Genomic DNA, 18696 nt, shown 5'->3' with positions numbered 1-18696 from the left:
GAGATATCATTTCTAATCCTTTAGCGAGCTGGAATGGACAAGTGCTCGACAATATTTTCATGTTTAGAGAGTTTGAAAAGAGCTTAAAGAGGACTCCAATTTTGAGGAATGAGTGGTGTCTAGGGTAGCAGCTGGTTCCGGTGATGTTGGAACTTCTCAGAACATGTTGATTTATGTGAAGAGGCTAGCTAATAAGACCACTCATTGCAACTGTTCCTCAAAAACGGTAAAACAACCAAGTGAAAGCGTATGATCGGCCAAAGGGATGGTGGTGATGGGATGAAAAAAAACAAGGCTCATATGATGAAAGAGGTTGATAGAATGGCAATCACGAGGGTTAAAAATGGAAATGGGTTCATTTTTAGACAAGCTTGAACCATAGGGAACTACGCTTGGATTCAGTTTCATGTTTACACAAGCTTGAAATGAAAAACTATGCTTAGATTCAGTTTCATTTTTATGCAAGCTTAAAACGAAAAAACTATGCTTGAGATTGGTTTACATGCCCCCATCATGATGAAAGGGAGAGTCTTCTGTAACTAGATGGAAGTCGTTGCAGTGAAGCAGGATGGTTATCCAACACCTTTTTGGCTTCGTCCACATAGGGAAAAAGGTGAATGGGTTAATTCCCTTCACATAACCTACATGGAAACTTAACTTTACCATCAGGTGTATGCCCCCCAAGCTTTATTACATTCACCTAAGTAGACTACTCATGTCTATCAAGTGGATGGAATGAAGGCTCTTTTACGAGATCAAGTGAAGGACTCGACTGGGATTTTACGAGATCTAATCAAAGACTTGACTTGGAACTTTGCTCCAGGGGTCCTTGTTTCATTTTTTAATGAGCTTGACACAAGACAAGGAACTATGCTCATACCCTTTGTTTCATTTTTTAATGAGGTTGACATAAAACCAGGAACTATACTCATATCCTTGGTTTCATTTTTCAACGAGGTTGACACAAGACAAGGAACTATCCTCATATTGATTGTTTCATTTTTTAACGAGGTTGACACAAGAAAATGAACTTTCCTTGTAGACCTTTGTTTCAGTTTTTAATGAGGTTGACACAAGACCAGGAACTATCCTTGTGGGAGTTGTTTCATTTTTTAACGAGGTTGACACAGTAAAAGAACTATCCTCATCGGCATGTTTCATTTTTTACCGAGGTTGACACAGTAAAAGAACCATCCTTTTACTCCTTGTTTCATTTTTTAACGAGGTTGAAAAAAGACCAAGAACTATCCCCGTATGAGCTATTTCATTTTTTAACGAGGTTGACATAGTAAAAGAACTATCCTCGTACTCCTTGTTTCATTTTTTAACGAGGTTGACACAAGACTAGAAACTGTCCTCCTATGAGTTGTTTCATTTTTTAACAAGGTTGACACAGTAAAAGAACTATCCTCATACCCTTGGTTTCATTTTTTAATGAGGTTGACACAAGACAAAGAACTATCCTCATAGGAGTTGTTTCATTTTTTAATGAGGTTGACACAAGACAAGGAACTATCCTCATACTCCTTGTTTCATTTTTTAACGAGGTTGACACAAGACCAAGAATTGTCCTCGTATGAGCTGTTTCATTTTTTAACGAGGTTGACACAGTAAAAGAACTATCCTCATACCCTTGATCACAACTCATAAGGGGTCATGAAGGAGAGATCTAGTTCGAATGCCCCCATTACATGATGTACAACATCACTAAATTGATCGTCAGTTGATGTTGGTATGGAATAGGTTGCCACATAATTAACCCGTGGTAGGGATGATACCATTGGTACAAAAGGACCATTTAGGGAAGATGGTTGACTGGGAGCCATATTTGGACTGGAAAATGAAAGCTGGTCAATAGTGACAATTATGCCTTCATGCGGAAAACAAATCACTCGAAAGAGTGTTGAAAAAATAGCTCCCATATCATAAACATAGTAACGCCCAAGTAGTAAGTTATAATATAAAGGGCCCGAGACTACCATCACATTCAGATAAATGATTTTTCCTCCCAAAGTAATGGGTAACTGAGGGAGGATCCCTAATGGTTGACTGGTTCCTCTGTTAAAAGCCAATAGATTCTGGGAAACTGGCACAAGTGGTGATGAACTAAGTGCTTGCCCAGCATTTAAGGAAAGGATACTCACTGATGCACCTTGATCTATAATAGTGTTGGGTACAATCATATTACAAACTTGTACTATGATTTGGAAGGGCTCATAAGAAGGAAGACAAAATCCTGCCAGTCGATTCCAATCAAAGGAAGTGACTAGACTAATTGGAGGGGGTACCATAGAAATGGGAGGATTAACCCCTTGAGTTAAGAGAGTGGGAGGATTTTCCTCCTGTCTTGATGGAATAGGAGGATTTCCCCCAAGCTCATTTGAATCTAAAGAAACAAAAAGAACCTGAGTGGTATCATATTCACTCTCTTCAGGAAAGGTACAATTTACTGAAGGTGAATCGGGTCAACTGTTACCTCGACCTGTTGATTTGGGTCGGGTATAGACTCATACGATTCACTTTCAGAGAGAGTGGGTTTGAATGAAGGTTGATTTTGGTCAGTCAATTCATAAACTAGTGAAAGACTTAGGGAGAGTTTCCTGTAACTAGATGGAAGTCATTGCAGTGAAGCAGGACGGTTATCCAGCACTCTTTTGGCTTCATCTAGATAGGGACAAAGGTGAATGGGGTGATTCCCTTCACATAACCTATATGGGAACTTAAATTTTCCCTTCTTTCCATGAAATTCACTACCACTAGTTGATGGTGTGTCACCAACATGATCTCGAGAAGTTGATGACACAGGATGATGTGAATGAGAAGACCATTCTTCTATGATATGAGGAATATTAGGACAATTTCGAAGAAGATGGTCTCCTGCACAAAGTTTGCATGGATATCAAACTTTGTGAGGCTTGATGGATGGTTTCTCATCTGATGTTGCATTCAAAGCAATGGTTGCTTGGTTGCCCCTCTGCTGAATTTGCTTCTTTTTCTTCTTCTTCCCTTTCTTCTTCTTCTTAGCCACCTGGTTACTAGTACCAACACTTTCACTAGGCGAATAGGAAGAAGGGGAGGAAGAAACAATCGAGGAAGAAGGCAAAGGGTCAACTTTAGGATCAACTGGAGGTTTATTTTTTCCAATTGGAGGAGTACTCGATTGCGGAGAAATCACGACATTTTGAACCAAGGATGTTGAAAACAACCATACTAGCAAGCCGATGGTAAATATGGAAGGGACAATGTATCCATATAAGGAGCACCAATATTTCCTGATGAGAGGATATTTTTGGGTATACCAATTTTCCCTTTCTTTATAAATTTCGATCCTGAGGCCTGTGGTTATGGCCCACAAACCCTATCGGAAGCGTTATTCATTCGCTTAGGCCATAAGCCTTTAAACTGGGACCATACAACATAGAAAAACAATGGGAAACATAGGATTAAATGGGAACAATGTGCCCAAACACATAAGCTAGACTTCAAATATTTATACAATCACTTCTATAAAATATTCGGGTCCACACCTTCAAGCCTTTTCCACAATGCTACTCCAAACTCCAATCTTCGATCGACCCGATCTCCATCGTCCATTTCTTTCTCCAATCCAAAAGCTATTAGCGCATCACTTAATCGACATTCCATTGCACTATCTACCAGCCCTTCAACTTTATGATTAAATCGCGACCGCCGATCCTGACCTTTGATCCGATGATTATTGATTCAATTGATCAACAAACTTGCTTGACAGATTCTTCACCATTGATCTATACTTCGCAGATCCAATGGTTCATTATGATTTCAGGTAGACAAAAATCACGAGGATTAACCACTCGAAAAGCAGTTTCCTCTCTCCTCCTCGCTGCTACGTGTCATTCAATTAGTGGAATTAGGTGCTTACCATTCAATACCACTTATGGTTTTGAGGTCGCCCAAAATACCACTTCTATTGTTGTGAAACCACTTCTTCACGAATTAATGACCTCACTCTTTCACCATGTGATGACTGTTGATTTATGATCTGTCGATCCAACGATCTAGATCAACTTCCAGCGATTCCTTACCTTCCGCCATTACTCTTCGTTGATTTATGAGATCCAACAGATCTTGTGCACTCTCATTCGTCTGCCATCTCTTAAGTTAATCTTGCTTATTTCGATGGATTTACACCTTTCTCAGGTTCTCCTTTGCCACACTCCATTTAACACACGACATAACTCCATAATTGACATTTTAGATCGCCATCGATCCATACAATGATCAATGGTTGATCAACACTCCAACACACAGAATAACTTATAGTACAGGTCATATATGTAAACCACAAACACACATCTCTAACAATATGCAGATTTACAATAACACATATATTCCCATTGTATACACAAAACTTGATTACAAACTAAGGCATTCCAACGTTATTTATAAATCACTCTCTCGACTACATTGTATCCTATCTCTTTTATCTATTATCTATCTATATCTCTCTATCTCTCCCCTATTTGTCTCACTATATATATATATATATATATATATATAGAACACGCAGGTTCATCGTTTACAGATATATATATATATATATATATATATATATATATATATATATATAGAACACGCAGGTTCATCGTTTACAGAAATATTGGATCAGATCACTGAAAGGATCCGATCAATCCTTTCCTCAAATCTCTCAACTAATCTCTCTATATTCATACATATGGCAGATTACATTTAATAAAGTCTTCGAGAGACTTTATCCATTCCATCATTTACTCTGTTTTAAACAGATTTGTCCCCTGTTCAGCTTAAATGGTCCACGTCATCCTGCTTGCTCCACTTTAGACTCCTTCTTTAATGAAGAGTGCCAGATGCTTCTACATTAGACTCCCAAGGCACAAAAAATTATGACCTCGTGGTTATATTCTTCTCCTTGTCCTTAGCAATTCTACCCACTTCTCAGTGGAACTGCCTTCATGATCTTCTGTGAGCTGCAACCAACCTCTACAATAGCAGTCTTCCTCTACTACATGATACCTCACCAAGCTTTCTCCTCTCAACTTTAGTCTTTTGGCATCCTTCTGGTTCTCTCCTCTGGAACCAATTGAGCACTCCTTGCTCTAGGTTGCTACAAGTCTTGTCACCTTCCGATGCTGATATCTGCACGACAATAAAGACCATAAGCTCACCATACTTCAAAAACTGTACCTCTTCTCCTTCTACTTGCAAACTCTTCCTCCTCGCAGGAAATCTTCTTCCCTTTTCCTTTCCCTACTCTGATACCAAATGATGAAAGGAGATTTTGGGATATACCAATTTCCCCTTTCTTTATAAACTTTGATCCTGAGGCCTGTGGGTTATGGCCCACAAACCCTATCAGAAGTGTTATTCATTCGCTTAGGCCATAAGCCTTTAAACTAGGACCATACAATATATTGGAATACAACGGGAAACAGAGGATTACATGTGAACAATGCGCCCGAACACATAAGCCAGACTTCAAATATTTATACAACCACTTGTATAAACTCTTCGGGTCTGCACCTTCTAGCCTTTCCACAACACTACTCCGAATTGCAATGTCCAATTGGCCCAATCTCAACCGTCCATTTCTTTCTCCAATCCAACAACTATCAGTGCATCGCTTAATCGACATTCCATCGCGTTGTCCGCCAGCCCTTCACCTCTGTGATTAAATCACGACCGTTGATCCTGACCTTTGATTCAACAGTTGTTAATTCGACTGATCAACAAATTTGTTCGACAGATCCTCCATCATTGATCTATACTTCGAGGATCCAACGGTTCACGATTATTTCGGGTAGACAACAAGCACGAGGATTAACTGCCTGAAGAGCGGTTTCCTCTCTCCTCCTCGCTACTATGTGTCTCTCGATTAGTGGAATTAGGTGCTCACCCTTCAATACCACTTATGGTTTTGAGGCCGCCCAAAATACCACTTCTAATGTTTCAAAACCACTTCTTTGCAAATTAACACCCTTGCTCTTTCACCATGCGATGACCATTGATTTATGATTTGTCGATCTAACGATCTAGATCAACTTCCAGGGATTCCTTACGTTCCGCCATTACTGTTCGTTGATTTATGAGATCAAATGGATCTTGTGCATTCTCTCATTCGTTCACCATCTCTTAAGTTAATCTCGCTTATTTTGATGGATTTACGCCTTTCTTAGGTTTTCCTCTGCCACATCCGTTTATTACACGACATAACTCCATAATTGAAATTTTAGATCTCCATTGATCCATACAGTGATCGATGGTCGATCAACACTCCAACACATAGAATAACTTATAGTATAGGTCATATATGTAAACCAAAAACACACATCTCTGACAATACACAGATTTACAATAACACGTATATTCCCATTGTATACACAAAACTTGATTACAGACTAAGGCATTCCAGCCTCAGTTACAAATCACTCTCTCGACAACATTGTATCCTATCTCTTCTATCTATTATCTATCTATATTGCTCTGTCTCTCCCCTATCTATCTCATGATATATATATATAGATATATATATATATATATATATATATATATATATATATATATATATATGCAGGTTCATCATTTATAGAAATATTGGATTAGATCACTGAAAGGATCCAATCAATCCTTTCCTCAAATATCTCAACTAATCTCTCTATATGCATACATATGGTAGATTACATTTAATAAAGTCTTCGAGAGACTTTATCCATTCCATCATTTACTATGTTTTAAACAGATTTTTCCCCTATTCAGCTCCGATGGTCCACGCCATCCTCCTTGCTCTGCTTTGGACTCCTTCTTTAATGAAGAGTTCCAGATGCTCTTGCATCAGACTCCTGAGGCACAAAAGTTTATGACCTCCTGGTCATATGCTTCTCCTTGTCCTTAGAAATTCTAACTACTTCTCAGCGGAACTGCCTTCATGATCTTTTGTGAGCTACAACCAACCTCTGCAGTAATAGTCTTCCTTTGCTACATGATACCTCACCAAGCTTTCTCCTCTAAGCTTTAGTCTTTTGGCATCCTTCTGGTTCTCTCCTCTGGAACCAATTAAGCACTCCTCGCTCTAGGTTGCTGCAAGTCTTCTCACCTTTTGCTGCCGCTATCTACACAACAGTAAAGACGATAAAATCACCATACTTCAACAACTATACCTCTTCTCCTTCTACTTGCAAAATATTCCTCCTTATCATAGAAAATCTTCTTCCCTTTCCCTTTCCCTCCTCTGATACCAAATGATGAAAGGAGATTTTGGGGTATACCAATTTCCCCTTCCTTTATAAATTTCGATCTTGAGGCCTATGGGTTATGGCCCACAAACCCTATTGAAAGTGTTATTCATTCACTTAGGCCATAAGCCTCTAAACCGGGACCATACAACATATTGGAATACAATGGGAAACACAAGATTACATGGGAACAACGCACACGAACACATAAACTAGGCTTAAAATATTTATACAACCACTTCTATAAAATCTTCGTGTCCGCACCTTCTAGCCTTTCCACAATGCTGCATCAAACTTCGATCTTTGATAAGCCCGATCTCCATTGTCCATTTCTTTCTTTGATCCAACGGCTATCGGTGCATCACTTAATCAACATTCCATGGTGCTTTCTACCAGCTCTTCACCTCTGTGATTAAATCATGATCGTCGATCCTAACCTTTGATCCGACAGTTGTTGATTCAACTGATCAACAAACTTGCTCGATAGATCCTTCACTGTTGATCTATACTTCGCGAATCCAACAGTTCACGATGATTTCGGGTAGACAACAAGCACGAGGATTAACCACCCAAAAAGTGGTTTCCTCTCTCCTCCTCGCTGCTACGTGTCACTCAATTAGTGGAATTGGGTGCTCACCCTTGAATACCACTTATGGTTTTGAGGCTACCCGAAATACCACTTCTACTGTTGTGAAACCACTTCTTCACGAATTAATGCCCTTGCTCTTTCAACATGCGATGACCATTGATTTATGATCTATTGATCCGACGATCCAAATCAACTTCCAGTGATTCCTTACCTTCCGCCATTACTGTCTGTTGATTTATGAGATCCAACGGATCTTGTGCATTCTCTCATTCATCCGCCATCTCTTAATTTAATCTCGCTTATTTTGATGGATTTATGCCTTTCGAAGGTTCTCCTTTGCCACACTCTGTTTAACACATGACATAACTCCATAATTGACATTTTAGATCGCCATCAATCCATAAATTGATCGATGGTCATTCAACACTCCAACACATAGAATAACTTATAGTACAGGCCATATATGTAAACCACAGACACACAACTCTGACAATACACAGATTTACAATAACACATATATTCCCATTATATACATAGAACTTGATTACAGACTAAGGAATTCCAGCCTTAGTTACAAATCATTCTCTTGACTACATTATCCTATCTCTTCTGTCTATTATCTATCTATATCGCTCTGTCTCTCACCTATCTATCTCATGATATAAATAGAACACGCAGGTTCATCGTTTACAAAAATATTGGATCAGATCACTGAAAGGATCCGATCAATCCTTTCCTCAAATCTCTCAACTAATTTCTCTATATGAATACATATGGTAGATTACATTTAATAAAGTCTTCGAGAGACTTTATCCATTCCATCATTTACTCTGTTTTAAACAGATTTGTCCCCTATTCAGCTCCGATGGTCCACGTCATCCTCCTTGCTCCGCTTTGGACCCCTTCTTTATTGAAGAGTGCCAAATGCTCTAGCATCATTTCCAAAAGGAGGAAAAGAACCAGGATTCCCATCAAAAGGAATTCCTTGATCGGTGGACTCCAAATTTGTCACCATATGTTTCAACCTAAGATCAACTAAGGAGTGAGCATGGAGGATGTTATCCATAGTCAATTAATTTTATTTTAATCAAAGAAACATAACAAAAAAAAATAGGGATGATCTAGGCAAAAGATTTACCACGCAACTGTGAATTGCAAAATACCTCTTAGCGAACCAAGATGTACAGGCAGGTAATCTCCCCAAATGCTTTGTTTGGTGTTACACAATTTACAAGGTGGCCGACACAGTTACTTAAAGATGGATAGAAACCTAGAGTTTTCCTCCCATATATACCTGAAGGTACGTGGAGGCCCAGTCCGTATAAGCGTTGTCTAATGCAAAACCGCACAGTGAAAGCATTCCCATATACTTTACGTACTGTAACACCGCCCTATATACCCGAAGGTACGTGGATGAGCTATGATATACTCATGTACATGGAATGAGGTATCACACTCAGGATGTATTGTAGACAATTTAGTGACAGTTGCTTTGTTTTACGACACTAGAACACATCTCTAGCCTAGACCTCTAAATGTTTTTCGTTAGGTGACAATGTTCCATTAGGTAAATTCAGATAAATTTTAAGTTGATCTTCTTTAGAATTTGCCTTTCAAGGTTCACCACGTGATGTATGTTTGCAATTCCTAAAATGCAACTAATATGATAAGAATTCTTTCCATTCAATTTAACGATGAAAATCCTAGCTACTTAGGGATAGAGAAATTGCATTTCTTCTGATCAAAGAGAAAAGAGAACAATCTAAATGCAAATTCCATACACTATTCCTTATCAACACACACAAACTTTTTTAATGCAACATGCATGTATTTCTTTTCGATTTCCCTTAATCTTAATGAACAAAAAGGAAAACTAATGCACAATCAATCAATAAACTCTTCTCATAGAAATGACGATTTTGCGACAACTTCTTTTCAAGAAAAGGAATACTTTACGACACTTTCGTTTTCAAAGAAATGAGGAATTATGACACTTTCAATGAAAAGACTAATCATTTGCACACATCAGTCAATCGATCCTTCATGAATGAAGATTTGATGACAATTCAATTTTTGAAGGAAAAGACGATTTAATGACACTTTCTTTCGCTAAAGATCAATCGATCAAAAACTAACTTTCGATGATAGATTGAAAATGACAAAGTAAATACATAATAAATATTTATCAATCCTAGTCTAAGTAGGGCCAAGTAAGGAGATGAATCACTATTTTCAGAGACAAGACATTGTTGACATTCAACAAATCTTCCAAACATGAGAAAATTGCCTCAAAAACTTCAGCTCTTAGATGGGAAGCTAACCCTCAAGGGATCAGTGTAGGCAGCAATAAGAGACAGTGCACTGAAGCGCACTAGATCTATGCAGGAAGTGCATTTTAGCGCACTGTGTCCTTCATTGGGTTGTGTTGGTGACAGTAAGTAATTTTGAAGGCAATTTGGCACAGTTTTAACTCAAGTTTCAATAAAAGAAGACTGAAATTTAATCAACGACCACAAGTACAGTATGTAGAAATGTCTTAAGAGGCTGATAAGCTACTAAGATGTATGATCGCTCCCTGGTGGAGTCACCAATTTGTTTTGGGAATTTTTAGTACCTATGGATAAACGCTTAAACCCCTAGACTAGTAGCTAAGTCTAGAACAATAGTGCAAAGCATTCTCTACTTTTTCTATGATCAATAGATTAAATAAGAGGCAAAGAAGCCTACCTGTAGCTTTCTCTTACTCCTTATCTCCCTTAACCAACTCTGTCACTCCTCTCCATACTTAATCCACTTGAAGAGTACCTACACACAGATAGAAGATGAAAATCGGTCAAAGAATATGATAATGATCTATTGATTAAACATAGCATGGAATCAAGTACATGATACACATACAAAAGCATACATGAATAACACAACCATATGGAAAAAGATTTGAACACTTTATTAGTAAACGGAAGAGTTACAACCCAATTTGCTTGATTTAGCATCACTCCTCCAGTTCAATGCCATCCTCTCCTCATAACAAGCAAGACATTTTGACATCATTACAATACTTGAAATCAACTCAAGTCTCATACTAACAACATCTCCCTATAATTCAATAATTTCAGCCCCTGGTCACTTAGATGAGTGGTATTTTTATAGATGAATGAAGGAAGTTATGCCATAAATGGTGATAATGAATTCCTCCCAAACTTAGAATTTAGTTCCATAGAGGAAGGGATAAAAGGATTGATACGAACCCAAAGGAGTGGATAGCCTTGAGAAAATTCTAGAGGCACCCAATGGATAAGCAATATTTCAAACCCTCACAGAAATTCACTCAAATTTGCCTAGCACAGGCCAAAGAGGGACCAAGTGCGATGTAATGCACACTAATAGTGTATTGGCTACACTGCAGCGCACCTTAATGAAGGCCTATCTACGCTGGTCTTCTTAGAGGTAGTTTCTGGATGATTTCAGTCATGGAACTTCTTGGGAAGCTAGGCATTCTGATGGATGAATTATTTAGGGCATGTAACAACTGAATTAGGGGTTGATGGGCCCTAATAGTACTAATCTGTAAGTTGGGTTGATGTGCCCAAATGGATCTGTAACACCTACCAACCTTAAGCCTCCTCCTGATCTCGCAATTATGAAGTTCCCTGATGGTTTTGATCTAGATATGGCCTACCAACTTAGGGAAAGAGAGCCTGCAACCCTAGAGAAAAGCCAAACTAATGTAGTAAAAGTAGAGGCTAATCTTTTAGCCAAAAAATCCTGAGCAGAGATAGAAAGGAAAGTAGGATTTGCTGATGAAACTTCAACGTTTGATGGTAAAGTAGATCTTTTTGCCAAAATTCTAGAAAGAATCATGGATAGACTTGACAACCTAGATAGAAAAACATGGGATAATCAACAAGTATCCCCAGTTACGAATTCTAATTTCAGAAAAAACAAAAATCAAAACCAAAACATAGGAAATAATGGACCTGATCAAAACATTAGACCCCCTTTCAATAAAACTATGCAAAATCATCTAATCCTGATGATCCAAAACAAGATACCCAAATAAATCTAATGGGATTAGATGATCAAAACCCTATATTCCTCTCCCAGTCTGAGGAATAATTGCACATTTTACAATAGCTTCAAACCCAATTGAGAGAGTCATTTGACTATAAACAAGGATATGACTCTGCCATATTTGAAGTGCACAAACAATATAATTTGAGAAGTAAAAAGAATGGTGGTCCTCCTGACTGAACTAAGAAAGCAATGGAAAATCAACCCAAAACAAAAAGTAAAGTTCATGTTTTGGAGGTACTTCAAATCCTCCCTAGACCAAACCAAAATCCCCCTAGTCCCATCATTGAAGAAATAACTTCCAACCAACCCTTGGTTGAGTAACCATCCACATTAGTTCCACTTAAAGAACCATAGAACAACACCTATAATGCCAGATCTGAAAGTCCCCATAAGGAAATCCCAAGTAAACAAAAGGAAGATAATTCCACTCAAAACCCCATTCCAAAGGTCTACAACCCTTCCTCATCATTCAATTTGGGAGCAAAGATATCCAAGCTAAAAATTTCAATCCCTTTGACTGAACTAGTTAAAAATGAAACTTACAAATCACAGGTAAACTAGAACTTGAAAATTACTGAAAACGAAGACTCGGTTAATTTGTTTGATGATAAACCATAATTAATATTTGGACCAGATGTTAATGGAAAACTGCAAGAAGGAGGAATTCCACCATTTTACATTAGCGTTAATATTCATGACAAAATACTACACAATGCCATGTTAGATTCTGGGGCTTCTCACAACCTAATGCCAAAATCCGTGATGGAAAAATTGAAACTAGACATTACTAGACCTTAGAAAGACTTGTTCTCCTTTGGTTCAAGTCAAGTAGAATGTCTAGGGTTAATCAAAGATTTGTGTATTACTTTAGTCCAATATCCTGCCAAGAGCATCCTCATGGACATTGTAGTGGCTGATATCCCACCAAAATATGGCATGTTGTTATCTAGATCTTGGGGAGCCAAGCTTCAAGGATCCCTCCAACTAGATATGTCATATGCCACAATTTCTATGTTTGGACAACCCAAGAAACTGTACAAATAAACTTTCATGAAATACATGGTAAGCAACCACGATCGACCTCAAAACTATCCCATCTACTCCATGCATTCAGATGTAGACTCTTTTATTATGTTCAACACTGATCAAACACCAAATGAAACTCCTAACAGTGTTGTTGCAGAACCAAAAGAAATTGCAGTTTCCACTGCTAATGAATCTAAAGAAACTTCATAATTATGCAATAAATAAAGTAATCAGGTTGCTAGAATAAAAATAAATGGGATACGGATGATGAGAACTATGTACATGAAATCTTATGGCATTTAGAATATGATGGCTCTGTAAATAAGTTAAGAGCAGGAGCAGGAGTATGGATTTATAATTTAGAAAACAATCACTCATAGGGCCATGCCTATAGGTTAAATTTTAGATGTACCAATAATATGGCCGAATATGAGGCTTTGATTCTAGGCCTCAAGGTAGTAAGGAATTTAGGTGCTCAAAGAGTTTTAGTCATAGGAGACTCAGAGCTAGTTGTAAATCAGATTAAGGGTGTATATATGACTAAAGACACTAGATTAGGTTATTATAGAGGAACCATTGTAGAAATACTCAATACTTTCCTAAAAACACAGCTTGGAGTAGTTCTTAGGAAGCACAATATGCAAGCCCAGAGTTTAGCAATGTTTGCTAGTACCTGCAGGTTACCCTTCCAACCTAACCATTAGTACACTGCTGAGGTCAGGCATAGACCTTCAATTCCAGATAATGTGCAGAACTGGCAAGTATTCTCAAATGATAGACAGATAAACAACTTCTTAACTTTAGAAGAAAAATTTGCACATAGTAACATAGTCACTGATACATCCATAGATCTGAACTCTAGGGATGAAGTAATAATAAATGGGCTAGAAGGTAATGAAGTATATAGTTTTAATCACATTAAATTCACAAGGTCAGATATAGACAACCTAGAACAGGTTGAGATTGATGAAACAATTAATGATGAAAATGAAGTAATTAATCTCAAGGATAATTTCTTACCAAAAGGTTTAACCCCTCTAGAAGACTTATTCGATTCAAATGATGTTCCTAGGAAGCCTAAAATGGAACCATTAAAATCTGATATTGAAGAGTGTAACATAGGCACTGCAGACAATCCCAAGCTAATCAAACTATCAAAGTCACTCCCTTTAATAGAAAAGGTGAAATATATTGAGTTATTGAAAGAATTTTAGGATGTCTTTGCTTGGAGCTATGAGGACCTTAAATCCTATGACACTAGCATCATCCAACACACAATTCCTCTCAAAGAGAATCAAAAACCTTTCAAACAAAAGCTTAGGAGAATTAATCCTGTCTTATTACCTTCAATAGAAAAAGAAATTAGGAGAATGTATGATGCCAAGATAATTGCACCAATAAGGTTTTCTAAATGGGTCTCAAACTTGGTCCCAACTAGGAAGAAGACTAGTGAGATCAGACATTGTGTATATCTCAGAAACCTGAGTAAAGCATCACTTAAAGGCAACTACCCTCTTCCCAAAATGGATCACATATTACAAAGGGTCATTGGGTCAACCAGAATCTCATTACTGGATGGTTTTTTGGTTACAATCAATTTTGGTTCACCCTGACGACCAACCCAAGACTTCTTTCACCACTCCTTGGGTCACCTTTATGTATGTAAAAATGCCTTTGGGCTAGTGAATGCAGGAGCCACTTTCCAGAGGGCTATGGATATAGCCTTTTCCAAAGAAATCCATGATTTCCATGTGATATATCTTGATGATATTACTATTTTCTCAAAATCAGACAATCAAAATCTAGATCATCTAAGGCAGGTCTTTATAAAATACAGAAAGTATGGCATCTCCTTGAACCCCAAGAAATATTTATTTGGATTGGAAGAAGGGAAATTGTTAGGACATATCATTTCTAAAGATGGCATAAGAATAGATCCTTCAAGAATTGAAGCCATCTTGCTGATACAACACCCTAGGAATATCAAGGAACTACAAGCCTTTTTAGGAAATATTAACTTCCTTATAAGATTTATTTCTAACCTAGCAGAGTTAATTAGAGCACTAAATAACATGTTGAAAAAAGATTCGACCCTAAGTTGGACGATTGAAGCTAAGAAATCATTTGAAGACATCAAGCTAGCCTTGACAGAAACCCCGGTATTAGTTAGTCCCAAATTTGATAGGGATTTCATTTTGTTTTCCTTTGCTTCTGAGAATAAAATAGCTGCAGTTTTATTATAGAAAAATGACCAAGGATATGAACAACCCATTGCTTTCTTTAGAAAAGCATTAAGAGATGCTCACTTAAAATACAACATAATGGAGAAATAAGCATTGGCTTTAGTCAAAGCTATCAAAGATTTTAGGGTATATATTTTGTATTCTCATATAGTATCCTATGTTCCAAATTCTGTATTCAAACACATCCTGACTCAGGAAGGTCCTGATGGGAAAAGGGGAATATGGATTGCTACTATCTTAGTATGATATCGAGATCAAACCCACAAAGTTGATCAAAGGCCAAGGCTTAGCTAAACTTATGGCTGAGTCGAATTGTCAGGCCTTGGACATAAACTTTATTATTGCACTAGATGAAGGAGAGGAGATGGCGACTCCACCGATCAGTCAAGCCTTTGGTGAATCACCATGGTATGCTGATATCACCTACATTTTACAAAACTTACAAGCTCCTCCTAGATTATCTAGGGCCAAAGGTAGGTTCTTAAAAATGAAATCTTTGAAATTTTGTATACTTGATAATGCTTTGTTTTGGAAATATCATGAAGAAATTCTCCTTAACTGTTTGATAAAAGACAAGGCTGACAATGTTCTACAATACTTTCATGCAGGTGCCTGTGGTGGACACCTCTATTGGAGAACCACTGCAGATAAAATCTTAAGGGTGGGTTTCTACTGGCCAACTTTATTCTCTGATGTTAAGAAATTTGTAACCTCTTGTCACAAGTGTTAGATTTTTGAAGGAAAAAGAAAACTTCTACCATTACCCCTTAAACCAATCACTGCTGAATTACCTTTTCAACAATGGGGTTTAGACTTCATCGATGAAATTCACCCGCCCTCCTCTTCCCAACATAAGTGCATCCTCATAGCCACAGACTATTTCAAAAAATGGATAGAGGCCATACCTTCAAGGCAAGCCACAGATACTGTTATTATTAACTTCCTTGAAGCCAACATTCTGTCTAGATTTGGATGCCCAACCAAGCTCATTACTGATAATGCAATAGCTTTTAAATCCAAATGAATGATAGAATTCTGCAATAAGTATCACATTACCCTAGGTCATTCTATAGCCTACTACCCTCAAGGAAATGGACCAGCAGAATCTTCAAAAAAAATCCTATTGAACATTATTAAGAAGTTACTGGAAGATAATAAGAAAACATGGGACAATAAGTTATTCAAAGCCTTATGGGATGACAGACTGACCACCAAGAAGTCAATTGGTACATCCCCCTATCAGCTAGTTTATGGCATGGAAGTTGTTTTTCCATCCTCTTTGGGAGTACTAGTGGTGAAGATGCTCCAAGAACTGCAATTTGAACCAAGTGATATCCAGAGGAGAATAAACCAGACTATTCATCTCCAGCTAACCAGAGATGAGGTCTACATTAGATCTCAGGTTGTGCAAGAAAAATCAAAAATATTTTTGATAGAAGGATCGACACAGATGATTTCTAATTAGGCGATAAAGTACTCAAATGGGACTCGAGAAGGGAAGATAAGGGTAAGCATGGGAAATTTGATTTCCTATGGAAGGGCCCCTATATCATCTATGCTTACAGAGGGAATAATGCTTTCTTCGTTAAAGGACTAGATGGTACTGAAGAAGGAGGAGGACCAGTGAATGGTCGAATGCTCAAACACTATATTGAACCTAGTTACTAATTTCACTTATCATATGTACATAATTTAATTTCAAAAGTATAGAGTTGATTGGATGGTGATTTTTGAAGTTGAAGCATGAAGAGAAGGCCCTAAGCTTTAAAAGTTTTACTGTCATAAATAGTAATAATGTAGAAGCATAAAAGGGAGATGTTGTAGGGTAATATCACCACAATTCAGAAAGCCATTGATCTAAAAAGTTCTTGACATTTTGTTAGGAAATTCCATCCCCAAGTGGAGCCACTGTTAGATTCCTATACCAATACGAGTCATAATTTTGAATGACTGAGATTAAACCTTGTAATATTGTACATACCTTTGCTTTTGAAAATGTTTTCCATATTCAAAAAAATAAATAAAAAATGTAGAGAGGGTATGTCCTAAAAGAAAATTAAAGGACAAAAAGAATAAATAAAAAGGTCCAAAAAAGTCAAGAATATAAACCCCTAAAAAAAAAAACGACCATGAAAGTGAGCAAGCCAAAATGCCACTCCTATTTACTTTTATGCATAATAAATATTGTGTGCAGCTTGTGATCCTTGCCACAATCCATGATAGTCAAAATGTTTAAACTTGGCTATTTCATGTTTTCATTTCCATGTCTATAGATAGAGAATAAAAATCTGGCCAAACAGTGTAACCTTGGTAGATAATTAGATAGGTAGAGTAAATAAAAGGAGCTCAACTTTTTAATTTGAGCCCTTGGATGTAATAAGGTTAGATTTAGTTAGCTTACTATTTTAAAGAAAAAAAAAATATTTGATAAGGGTTTGCTAGCTCAAATGCACCCTAATGAAGTGAAGTAAAAATGGTAGGAAAAGTAGATGGGTAAGTAGATTTAGTTAGCTTACTATTTTAAAGAAAAAGAAAAATATTTGATAAGGGTTTGCTATCTCAAATGCACCCTAATGAAGTGAAGTAAAAATGGTAGGAAAAGTAGATGGGTAAGTAGGAGAAAGGTTGCAGAAGTATGATTATTGATTAGAAAAAAGTGTATTTATCATTCTCATCATAAAAGTTTCAGATATGAATGAACAATAAAGCATGCAAATGGATTTCAAAGTCAATTAATTAACTTCCTCCATTCATTTCACCTTTTACTTAACTAATTTCCCATAAATAAACTTCAAAGTACTTAAAACCTTTAAGTTAAAGTGGCTCAGAGCATTTCTCTGACTTTTAGAGGGATCGGACCCTCGGCTCAATGAGTTATGGATATTACGTACTAAATTCCCCTCATAAAAATACATCCCCCCCTTTAGTTCATTCATTTTCCTAAATAATGTTTCTTTCCCAAGGATAAAACACTTTTTGCCTAGGAAAAGCATTTTCCCCCCCACATAAAGCCTTTTCATATAAAAAAAATTTAATATGTGAAAAAACATCAAATTCACAAAAAGAGCATTTACTTAGTGATTTTTCCCTTTTTGCATTCATCTTTCCATATTAATTACTAATTTTATTATATTAAATCCCGAAGAAAAACTCATTTCCCCGTATATATATAGCTCCTATGTATTAATTAACCCTACACCTTAGTTTAGATATAAACTATAATATATAGTCAACCTGACAAAAAGAACCCATTAACTAATCAATTTGCAATTATGTCAGGAAAAACATTGATTAAATCCTCCATTGATCACCCCAATGGCTTAATCCCACCTTAATCCATCATTAACCCTGATACCGTTGCACCTAAGCACCCACTAGGGCCCCCACTAGCCTTCGTGTAGCTTTCCCCGCCTGATGACCGTGGAATCGTTTCCCTCCACATCCGACGACCCTTATCCATATTGGGCCAACCTAACGTCCATCCATTACCTGCCCGAAAATGTGGTTTTTCCACCGG

This window comes from Pinus tabuliformis, chromosome 2_1 (assembly GCF_031772625.1).
Source record: "Pinus tabuliformis cultivar Carrire ecotype Pingquan chromosome 2_1, CPIR1, whole genome shotgun sequence".
NCBI lineage: Eukaryota > Viridiplantae > Streptophyta > Pinopsida > Pinales > Pinaceae > Pinus > Pinus tabuliformis.
The sequence above is the reverse complement of the archived record's forward strand: the minus strand, read 5'-3'. Positions refer to the sequence as shown.